We start from the raw sequence: 11,836 nt of genomic DNA on the forward strand, positions 1-11,836 counted from the left end.
GATCTCCCTACTTATACACAACCCATTATTTTTAAACAGAAGCCAGGGTAATGTTTTAAAAATGTAAATCAGACCACATCACTACCCACTGCCTGGCTTAAAATCCTCTAATGGCTTCCCAATCCACTCAGACTAAAATGACAAAACTTTATATTAAAACAGGATTTCTTTCCATTCTTTTTACATGCCAAGTTCATTCTTAACTTTAGGTCTTTGCATTAGAAATCTCCTCTGCCCAGAATACTCTTTCCCCAGATTTTCAAATGGCCAACTTATTGTCAATGAGATCTCAATTTAAATGTCACTTCCTCAAAAAGTTTTCCCCTGACATTCAGTACAGTTATAACTCATTCTCCATCACATCTCCCTACTTTAATTACCTGCATAGGACTTATCACTAATCTTCTCTTGTTTACTTCTTTTTTTTTTTTTTAAAGATTTATTATTTATTTATTTAATTCCCCTCCCCTCCCCCGGTTGTCTGTTTTCTGTGTCTTTTTGCTGCGTCTTGTTTCTTTGTCCGCTTCTGTTGTCGTCAGCGGCACGGGAAGTGTGGGCGGCGCCATTCCTCGGCAGGCTGCTCCCTCCTTCGCGCTGGGCGGCTCTCCTTACGGGTGCACTCCTTGCGCGTGGGGTTCCCCTACGCGGGGGACACCCCTGTGTAGCACGGCACTCCTTGCGAGCATCAGCACTGCACTTGGGCCGGCTCCACAGGGGTCAAGGAGGCCCGGGGATTGAACCGCGGACCTCCCACGTGGTAGACAGACGCCCTAACCACTGGGCCAAAGTCCGTTTCCCTTGTTTACTTCTTGATGTCTCTCCACAGACAATGTAAACACAAGTAGCAGAGACTTTGTCTTGTTCACAGTTGTATTTCAACATGTAGTACGAAATGCTTATTAATAAAAAATTAAATAAATTAACACCGAATTAATTAAATGTTTCAACTTCAGAAACCTTTTAAACAGTGTTTAATGTAACGTACATTGTGAAAATTCTAAGCAACTTCAAATCACAAGGTAAGTACCCAAAAATTATTCATTTACTTTGCTGAATGAATTTCTATAAAAATCAATGCCTTCAGGTTTCCAACCTAATACAACAAATATTTCCAACACACACACATACCCCTCCTCTTATCTGTAAGGCATGTGTAGGATATCCACACTGAAGGGAACCACTCCTCTCTTAACTCCCAGCCAGGCGACAATACTTCCCTGGAGGAAGATAAAGATCAGGGACTGGAGAAGGAATAGAACAGACACCTAGAACCAGGTGCTTGAAGTGCTTTTCCAATCTCATCCTCAGGATTTAGCCACACTAAACTCTGCTGTTCCCTACACATGACATGCAATTTTCATGTCTCTATATCTTCATTCATATTATTCTTTCTGCACAGGATACCCTCCCACTCCCCATTCGCACTCAGTTTTATATACCTGGAAACCTGTTACTTCTTCAAGGACCAGCTCAAATGTCTCCACCTCTGTAAAGTCCTTCCCGACCCTTCCCAAACTCAGATTAAACTAATTTAGTCCATTTTTTTTACCATGTCCAAACAAAGCTTTATTACTGTACTTAGGTTGCTGAATTATGGTTTGTTTCTAACACTTAACTGTGAAAATTTCATTTTTATAACTTAAAAAGTGTCTGTTTTATGAGTTTCTTATAATCATTTAGTCAATGGAATACAACTCAATATTCTGCTGGTATTGAAGGACAGTATTCCAAAAACAGTTTAGTCAAAAATAGTTTTAAAAATTGTTATAGGGAAGTGGATGTGGCTCAAGTGATAGACCTTCTGCCTACCATATGGGAGGACCCAGGTTCGATCCCTGAGGTCTCCTGGTGAAAAAGAAGAGAAAGCGTGGTAGTGAAGCAAGACAGTGCCCACGTGAGTGCCCACATGGTGAGCCAGTGACCGCCAGAGTACCCGCAGTGAGCCAGTGCCCGCACAAGTGAATCATGCAGCAAGATGATGACATATCAAAAGGAAGACAAGGGGAGAGTCAAGGTGAAGCGCAGCAGAAACCAGGAACTGAGGTGGCTCAATTGACAAGGAACCTCTCTCCACATCAGGGGTCTCCAGGATTGAATCCCAGGAAATCCTAGAGGAGAAAAAGTGAGAAAGGGAAGACAAAAAGAGAAATAGATACAGAAGATCACAAAGCAAATGGACACAGACAGCATAAAGAGCAGGGAAGGCGGGGATGGGGGAGAAATAAGATAATCTTTTAAAAAAAAAAACTGTTGTATAGTCTCCTGTTTAAAAACAAACTATAGATTCATTAAATACCCAGAAAATGAATTTAATTACCCACCCACACCCATCAAAAAAGCAAAAGATTTAGAAGTGGATTGTTAAAAAAAATCACAGAAAAGATGCCCTGCCTTCAGAATTTCCAATCATATATATAGCATTACAACTTAATATGCAACAATGGAATTTTTTCTCCATCTGCAAAAATGTATATATACAAGGGAATGTTGTCTTGAAATAAGAACTTATAGTTGAGAATAACTCCATTGTTAAAACTAAGTTCATCTCAACAAATGATGTTGGGACAACTGGATATGCACAGGGAAGAAAATTAAATTGGACACCTACCTGATAACCATACACAAAAGTGAACTTAAAATGATCAGAGCTCTACAGGTAAAAGCTAAAACCATAAAATTCTTAGAAGCATAGGTGCAAATCTTCATGACCTTGGATGAACAATGGTTTCTTAGATATGACACCAAAAAACACCAACAGCAAGTGATATAGCAGATGAATTGAACATGAAAATTAAAAATTTCGGGGAAGTAGATGTGGCTCAACTGATTGGGCTCCCACCTACCACATGGAGGTTCCCAGTGCCTCCTAAAGAAGATAGCGAGCTGGCACAATGGGCAGGCACGGCAAAATGATGCAACAAGATGACACAACAAGAGCCACAAGAAGGAAGACATAATGAGATGCTCAACAAAGCAGGGAATGGAGGTGGTTCAAGAGATAAGGCGCCTCCCACCCACATTGGAGGTCTCAGATTCAGTTGACAGTGCTCCTAAAATTCCTAACAAGGGGGAAGCAGATTGGCTTAACGGATAGAGCACCCAGCTACCACATGGGAGGCCCAGGGTTCAAACCCTAGGCCTCCTGATCCATGTGATGAGCTGGCCCACGTGCAGTGGTGATGCGCACAAGGAGTGCCATGCCGCGCAGGGGTGTCCCCCACATAGGGGAGCCCCACGCGCAATTAGTGTGCCTATAAGGAGAGCCTCCCAGCGCAAAAAAAGTGCAGCCTGCCTACAGTGGTGCCACACACACAGAAAGCTGACACAGCAAGATGACACAACAAAAAGACACACAGATTCCCAGTGCTGCTGACAATACAGGTGGACAAAGAAGAACACACAGCGAAAGGACACAGAGAGCAGACAGCTGGTGGGGGGGGGGGTAGGGAAGGGGAGAGAAATAAATAAAAAATAAATCTAAAACAAAAAAAGAAACAAGGAAGACATAGCAAGTGCAAACAAGGGGGTGGGAGAAATAAATAAATCTTTTTTTAAAAAAAGTAATAGGGAAATGGATGTGGCTCAACTGATAGAGCATCTGCCTATCATAGAGGAGGTCTAGGGTTCAAACTTAAGGCCTCCTGGCCTGTGTGGTAAGCTGGCCCACACACAGTGCTGCCGCGTACAAGGAGTGCCATGCCACACAGGGGTGTCCCCTGCAGAGGGGGCTCTATGCACAAGGAGTGTGCCCCGCAAGGAGAGCCGCCCCACGTGAAAAAAGCGCAGCCCACCCAGGAATGGCGCTGCACACATGGAGAGCTTACACAGCAAGATAACACAACAAAGAAAGACACAGACTCCCGGTACCACCAAGAATGCAAGTGGACACAGAAAAACACACAGCAAATGGACACAAGAGAGCAGACAATGGGGACGGCGGGAGCAAGGTAGAGAAATAAATAAAATAAATCTTTAAAAAAAAAATTAACAATTTTTGTGCTTCAAATGACACCATCAAGAAAGTGATAAGGTAATCTCTAGAATGGAAGAAAATGTTTGCAATTCACTTAACTGGTAAGGATTTAATACAGAGAATATATAAATAACTCTAACAACTTAGCAATCAAAAGACAATTAATTAGAAAAATGAGTAAAAATGAGTAAAGGTTTGAGCCTGTGTGTACCCCAAAAAATCATGTTCTTAAAGCTGGTCTATTCCTGTGGATATGAACCTATTGTGGTTACTTCAATTAAGGCGTGGCCCAGGAGGCTTTTAATTCTCTTACTGGAGTCCTTTATAAATGGGATGAACACAGAGAAAGCCACAGAAGTTGATGAGAGAAAGCCAAGGAAGCAAGAAGGTGAAAGCAACAAAACCCAGAAGAAAAGGGTGAGACCAGCAAATGCTGCCACGCACATTGTACTATGACAGAAGCGTCCAGGATCACCAGCAGCTGGTCTTCAGGGAGAAAGCATAGTCTGATGATGATGCCTTGATTTGGACGTTTTCACAGCCTCCAAACTGTAAGCTTACAAGCTAATAAATACCCATTGTTAAAACCCAACCCACTATAGTCAGTAATATTTTGATGATGCTTTTTCATAGTTGGTTACAAATGTTTCCCAACAATGCAAGGTATTGGTGGTGGGTGGGGTGATGTATGCAAGCCCTGCATGATGTTATACATATTTGCTTTTTAAGTTCACAACTTTTACTACACACTTATTGTTTATATATGTTCATGTATGAATGATAAACTTCAGTAAATTATTTTAATGGAAAAAAATAAACCAACCTATTTTACAGTATCTGCATTTCGGCAGCCTAACAGACAAAAACAGGATCTAAATAGACATTTCTACAAAGAAGATACACAATAGCCAATGAGCACATGAAAACATGCTAGCATCTTTAGTCATCAGATGACTGAAAAAAAACGCAAACAACAGTGATGCCACTTCACTAGGATAGCTATAATCAAGAGAGACGGTAACAAGTATTGATGAGAAATTGCAGAAATTGGATCCCTCATACATTGCTGGTGGCAATGTAAAATGGTGCAGCAACTTTGGAAAACAGTCTAGCAATGCTTCAAAAGGTTAAAGACGCAATTACCATATAACCCAGCAATTCCACTCCTAGGTATATACCCAAGAGTAATAAAAGCCTATATCTAACACAAAAACCTATACATAAATTTTCATAGCAACATTTTTCATAACAGCCAAAAAATGGAAAACCAAATGCCCATCAAGAGATGAATGGATAAATAAAATGTGGTATATCCATACAAGAGAATATTATTCACCATAAAAAGGAATGAAGAGGGGAGCAGATGTAGCTCAAGTGGTTGAGTGCCTGTTTCCCATGTATGAAGTCCCTGGTACCTCCTAAAAACAAACAAATGCTCACTGGGCAGCGGATGCAGCTCGGTGTTGAGTGCCTGCTTCCCACGTACGAGAGTCCTGGGTTCAATCTCTAGTACTTCCTCACCGTCCCCCCCGCCCAAAAAAAAAGGGAATGAAATATTGATACATGCTGCAACAGGAATGAACCTTAAACAATACACTCAGTGAAGGAAGCCAGACACAAAAGATCACATATTTACGATTCCATTTACATGAAAAGTCCAGAAAAGGCAAATCCATAAAGACAATATAGATTACTGTTTGTCAAGAGTTGAAGGCAAAGAAGAATGGAGAATGACTCCTAATGGGTGTGGGTTTCTTTTTAGGTTTCTTTTGGGTCTCACTTAGATGAAAATGTTCTGGAATTAGTGATGACGATTGCACAACTCCGTGAATATACTAAAAAATATTGAATTATGTACTATAAAAGAGTGAATTTTAAGATATCTGACATATGCCTCAATGAAGCTGTTAAAAAGAAAAAAAAAAAAAAGATAGGTAACTAATTCCAACATGCTTTACCCATTCAAGTTTTTGTTTAGTTTTGTTTTTTTTAGGAGGTACCTGAGGACTGAATCCAGGACCCTGTACATGAGAAGCAGGCGTTCAATCACTTGGGCTATATCCACTCCCCAAGCATTTTTTATTTATATGAATTAACACCATTCACATAAATTCCACAAGCCAAAGGATGAAAAACCAAAACTGTGTTGTGCTAGTTGGGGAGGAGAGTTGAGTGGGCAGTTTGCCCTCAAAATATGAATTAGAAAAACTGGGTTTTAGTTACTAAAAAGTTCAAATTAATAGGCAGGTTAAAAAAATCAACTTTAATTTCAATTTACCAAACTGATGGCTCTAGTTAAAACTACATACATCTTAACCAAAATACCATCCTCCCCCTCAAAAGTCAAAGAATGGTTATTGATCCAGATTTTTCAAGTAGTGGAATTACTGGTATAATTCTATGAGACTGCCTTTTACAAATGCAAATAGCTTATGTAAAAATGCCTAATATTTCTAGAAACCTTATTAACATTGAAGCATACTTCAATTTTAGCTTCAATTATGCTAACAAGGTTTCTGGAGTTAAAAAAAAAAATTAGATATTATGTAAACTATTGCTAGGGATTGAAATCATGTGCCCCATAAAAGGCTGACAGATCCCAACCCCTGGTCCTGTGGATATGACCCCATTTGTAAATAGGACCTTTGAAGATGTTATTCTTTAAGGTGTGGCCAAACCAAATGAGGGTGGGCTTTAATCCAATATGGCTGAAGCCCTTATTGGCAAAGGAAATTGAACAGGGGAAGGAAGCCACCAGCAACAGCCAGGATCCGGAAGTCAATGGTACCAAAGGAGAAAAAAGAAAACTTTGCTACATGCATTGCCATGTGACAGAAAAGCCAGGAATGCCAAAGGCTGCCAATGCCAGCCAGCCAGCCAGAAGATACTGACCGAAGCAGGAAGTAAATACCATACCTCCTACTCATAAACAACAGAAACATACACACCTATTTTCCAACGTATCAGCATTCATCTATAACCTAAATAATTACATGTATTGTCCTTGCGATACAAAAAAACTATGGACCAGCTTGTGTTCGTGTCTTCTTCCAAAAAGGCTGACAGGTAGCAGTGAATCACACCCATTCTCCTGAATCTCATCTGCCTTGTGATCAATGATACATGCTGAAAATATCTGAGGTTAAGATGCAAACTGAGGTTACAAATTATTTTCTTCTTTCCATGATGTTAAATATTACCTATATACAAACACAGACTGCCCACCTTTAGTGTCAGTGGTGTCAAACTAAAACAAAACAAAATAATTGCACCAGACTCAAATCTGAAGTAAACCACAGAATTGTGGTACTTATGTTTATTTGAATAAGACCAAATATGTTAAGCATCCTCTACAAGCAAGGAACTATGCTGATATACAAACACCCTGACTGAGTATTTTGAAGATTTTTAAGATACTTTTTCAAATATTTTGTCTCATAAACATCAAATTCCCATAAATTTCAATACTTAACTACATAATCACCTTTATAACCGTAAAGGGCCCCTATCAGGCTAGGTGCTCATGTTCAATGCTGAATATATGGTCTCCATAGATACAGGGTATAGGATTCATGCCCATTTCTTAGAGGTCTTAAAAATCTAGCTGGGAAGCAGGAAAAAAAACTGAAATCCAACTAGCATATGCTAAGGAAAAAGAAAGAAAACAGTTCTACACAAGACAAAAGCAACTAGATTCCTTGGGGTGGAAGTATTCAAAAATGCTTCTTAGGAGATAGAACCTGAGTCCAGAGTGAAAAAAAGGATCCCTGAATACAAGATCTCAAACAGAAAGAATGTCATAAAGAAAGGCCAAGAGGAGGGACTTCAAAGGAACAACAAACAAGTGAGTTTGGCCAGAACTCTAAGGAGTCACAAAGAGAAGAAATAGGAGTGAAGACGGGAGAAAGGATTGGCCAGATTATAAAGAATCTAGAACACCACGCCAAGAAGCACTACTTTCCATGTAAATAGGGAGTCTTGTGGAAGTCTTTAAGTTGCAGTATGAAGAGCACAGAGTGTTAACATACACAAGATATTATTTTACCCAATGCATAAGTGGAGCACAAATAATCCAAGAAAATATCTCATCACTGGAAGAAAAAACATTCAAGTCCAGGTACAAGAGAGTATTAGTGCAAGGAGAGAGGGGTGAGCAGCAATGCTCAAATGATAAAACTGAGCTAAGGTAAATTTAAAAAGTTACTGTGGTCCACTTCTGCAACTCCCATTTATTTAAAATCTGCATTTATTAAAAAGAAGTTTAAGTATAAAGCCCATGGAACAGCTCTCACAGTACCAATTATATGAAACTATCTGTACCAAATACTGTACAAGCAGACAGTGAGCTCCAAAACTCTACTAACCCTCAGACTTCAAATGTAATATGCCATAACTCCTTTCAGTGTACAGATCTGGATCAAGGGAGTAAGTTGAAAATAAACTATTATGAATGAGTTCATCATACTAACCCAAGCCTATTTCAAGAGTAAATAAATGGGTTGTCCCAATGCTCTGAGACTTTAATAAAAGCCCCTCCTGATATCCAAAGAACAGCCTCTCCCAAAAACTAAAATGTCATTACTATTTACTACTTAGCCCACATAATAGTCCAATAAAAACAATGTTATGAAATTTTAGTATAAGAAGGAAACTGCATATCTTGTTATAAGATCCTAAAATCAAGAGAGAGATAAGGTCCTAAATTCGTTTAGAACTACTTCGTTTAATTAAAAATAATAATAACCAGGAGGAGTGGTCCGGTTTTATTTTTCACATACACAGTTTAAACGACTTTCCCAAGGCCCCTGGCACAAAGCCAAAATCAAAATTACTTATGGCTTCCCTGGCTTATGGCTGTAATCACCCGTTTGATCAAAACATAGGTACTTAGTTGTCGCCTAAGTGATAATGAAACTAACTGAAAAATGAGACCTACAAGTAGAACCACTCATTTAATATGTGTGTCGATACATACATTGCATTTCCAAAGTTAAAGATTTCTCCGCACTTGTGTTCGTAAAACAACGTTTTTGTACGTTAGATTTCTAATAAAAATACCACGGGTCATACTGTGAGCAAACAGACCAAAATACTTGGGGAGAAAGAACACGATTAACCTGAAAAGTCTATGGAGTTATGGACAAGGGGAAGCAAATGATCGAAATTCAAAACTGTCAGCGAATTTAAAACACCAGCGTATCTCGAAGATAATGGGCCAATTCAAACTTCCAGGCTTAAACTAAACTGTCTGTCCCTTGTGCGTATTTTCTTTTGTCTGTGAAATGACCCACACCGAGCCACAGCAGAGAAAATAATAAATACTTGCATTAGACAATGGTTAATGCGAGCGGGAGGGGTGTATTATCTTTCCACTAATTCCAGCTCCTCCTCCTCCTCCTTCTCTTCTTCCTACCCACCCCCCGCCCGCCCCCCGCTTTTATTTTCTTAAGACTGAAATGGCAACAACAGGAGGCCACCAGAGGAGGCGGAGAGGAGGCGGCCGAGGTACCGAAATACAAGTTTGGAGACCAGCACCAACTTGTGGCGATGGACCCAAGTATTTAGGGCCTATGGCAGAAAAGGAGCAAAACCCCACTCACGGACTCTTATCTGGCAGGAAAAGTTCGGAGAAAATCTTGGCGGACGACTGGTGGCAGGGCAGGCAAGGAGTCCAGCCGCGGCTGATCGATGGTCGGTAAACAAGCGGGACTGAGCCACCCTCCCCGCAGCCCCAGGCCTAACCCCGCACCCAAGATGGAAGGGCAGTCAGCGGCAAACCCGCGACCGGCAAGGGATGCGCGGTCCGGGGCCCCCTCCCTCACCTCGCCTACAGCGCCGCCGCAACCGGAGGCCGCCGGGCAGGAGACCCTGGAGACTCAGCGGCCTGGGCGCCGGAGCGAGGGCCCCGGCAGGCCGCAGCTGGGGCCGCGAGGGGCCTGCGGCGAGGCGCACCCCCCGGGGCCCGGTTACCTGGCGGCGGTGGCGGCTCCTCCTCCAGCTCCTGCTCCTCCTCCCCGTCCGACGCTCGGCGCCCGGCGGCGGCGGCGGCGGCGGCGGCGGCGACTCTCCAAACAACCCGCGGCGACGAGCCGAGCCCGGCCCCTCTCCGCCTCCCTCCGCGCCGCCTCCGCCCTCACCCCTCAGTCAGGACATGATCTCCGCGGGCCCGCGCGCGGCTCTCGACTGCCGGAGGCGGGAGAGAGGGGCGGAGAGGAGGCACGGAGGCGGGGGGACGCCGGGGGGAGGGGGAAAGAGAGGAGGGGGCCGGCCGGCAGCTGCGGCTTCCTAATGGCGGCGACTGAGGGGACCCGGAGCCAAATAAACCCCACGGCGAACCGCACAACGTCAAGACCGGACCCCGCCGCTCACCGCCTTGTCATTGGCCCCGCGCCTGCCAGCGGCGCAGCCAATGGGCGACCGCCTCTTTCCGGGCGCAGAAGGCGGGCTTCCGAGAGTGACGTCACCTCGGCTCCGGGCCCTGATTGTGAGGCGGCGGCGCACACTCCGCGGCTGCGGCCACTGGCGCGGTGCGGCCGGCTCCTCTCCGAGAGCGACGCGGACGACGCGATGTGCGGGTCTCGCGGGGCCGTCGGGGACGTGGGCCGCTGGGGGCGCCGAGGGCTTGCTCTGCCTGCCCGCTGGAGGCGCGCTCTTCCTCCAGCTCCCTCCCTGCTCCTCTGCTCTGCAAACAGATTCGACAACAACCAAGGCTCACGTCTTCTGAGTGAACTTAGTAACTTTAGATTCTCCTCAACTTCTGCGGTAGTTTCAAGCTCTTGATAAGACTCCAGGAAAGACAAATGCTTTGGTTGTTTGCGATAGTTTAAATTTTATATCTTTTTTTACCCTGTTGTGGAGGTGGCTATTTATAGGTGTGTGTGTATATGTAATGTCCATATGTATGTTACATGTATGGCGACACATATGAAAAGCCATAGAGAACCTGGTGTTCGTTCTCCTCCACCGCGTCCTATCTAGAGACTTAGTTAAAGCCGCCTTTATTATGGTTGCCTTTTCTGTAAATTGGTATATGCCTTACCTGTTTTAAGAAGATAAATTATGGCTATGGAAAAAAGTACTGCTGTGAGGATCCCCAATGCCTGAATTCTGAATAGGATATGTTATATGGTGAGGGTGTGTGTGTGTGTGTTTACTGTGAAAATAGCCAAAAGTCTAAAGTCTGCCATTTGCTAAAAGCCCAGTGTGTTGATTTTTTCTGGTTGGAGAGCTTGGTTTTTCCCAATGGGGCTTCACCTTTCGTTTCTCATACTTCAAATTTTATTTCAAGATTTTGGAAGACCATCAAGCACAGCAACTCTATGAAAGTTGTAAATCTCTTTAAAAGCTAGCTGTTGCATAGTAGTGACTGAATGCTTAACCATGGGCCACCAAGTTACCATGACACCTGAGTTGCCTTATCATGAGCTGCAAGTTGTCTGACCCACCAAACCATAAAGTTGGGTGTGCACAGCAACACTCCATTATGAAATGGAAGTGGTATATAAGAGATAGGGTTGGAGCAGGTTCTGAAGGCACAAGTAATTTACATGCAGAAGTGGCCTCAATGCCCACTGTCACCACTCCTGCCATGTTACCTTCTCTTTCCCAGCCCATAGTTTTGGCCTCTTGGGGAGTTACGTACAGTCAGTTGACCGAGAAGGAGAAAACTTGGGCCTGGTTTACAGGTGGTGCTCCATGATATGCAGGTACCACCTGAAAGTGAACTGCAGCAGCACTGCAACCTCTTTCTGAGATGTTCCCAAAGGGTAGTGGTGAGAGGAAATCCTCCCAGTGTGCAGAACTTCAAGCACTGCACCTGGTTGTTCATTTGTCCTGGAAGGAGAAGTGGCCGGAGGTACATTT

General features: G+C 43.2%; 1 protein-coding gene across 9 annotated transcripts in view; it reads right to left on the reverse strand.

The window, feature by feature from the left end:
* ZRANB1 (zinc finger RANBP2-type containing 1) overlaps positions 1 to 10,360 on the reverse strand; it is a 68,210-nt gene extending 57,850 nt beyond the window's left edge. Inside the window, exon 1 of one of the 9 annotated variants that reach the window (XM_071215630.1) lies at positions 9,944 to 10,360. The gene's annotated coding sequence lies outside the window, so the exon portion shown is untranslated. Of the gene's footprint in view, positions 1 to 9,573 lie in introns of all 9 variants that reach the window. The other 8 variants (XM_071215637.1, XM_071215629.1, XM_071215633.1 and 5 more) reach the window with 8 other exon arrangements.
* Positions 10,361 to 11,836: the final 1,476 nt, after the last annotated feature.

The sequence above is a fragment of the Dasypus novemcinctus genome, chromosome 6 (assembly GCF_030445035.2).
Source record: "Dasypus novemcinctus isolate mDasNov1 chromosome 6, mDasNov1.1.hap2, whole genome shotgun sequence".
NCBI lineage: Eukaryota > Metazoa > Chordata > Mammalia > Cingulata > Dasypodidae > Dasypus > Dasypus novemcinctus.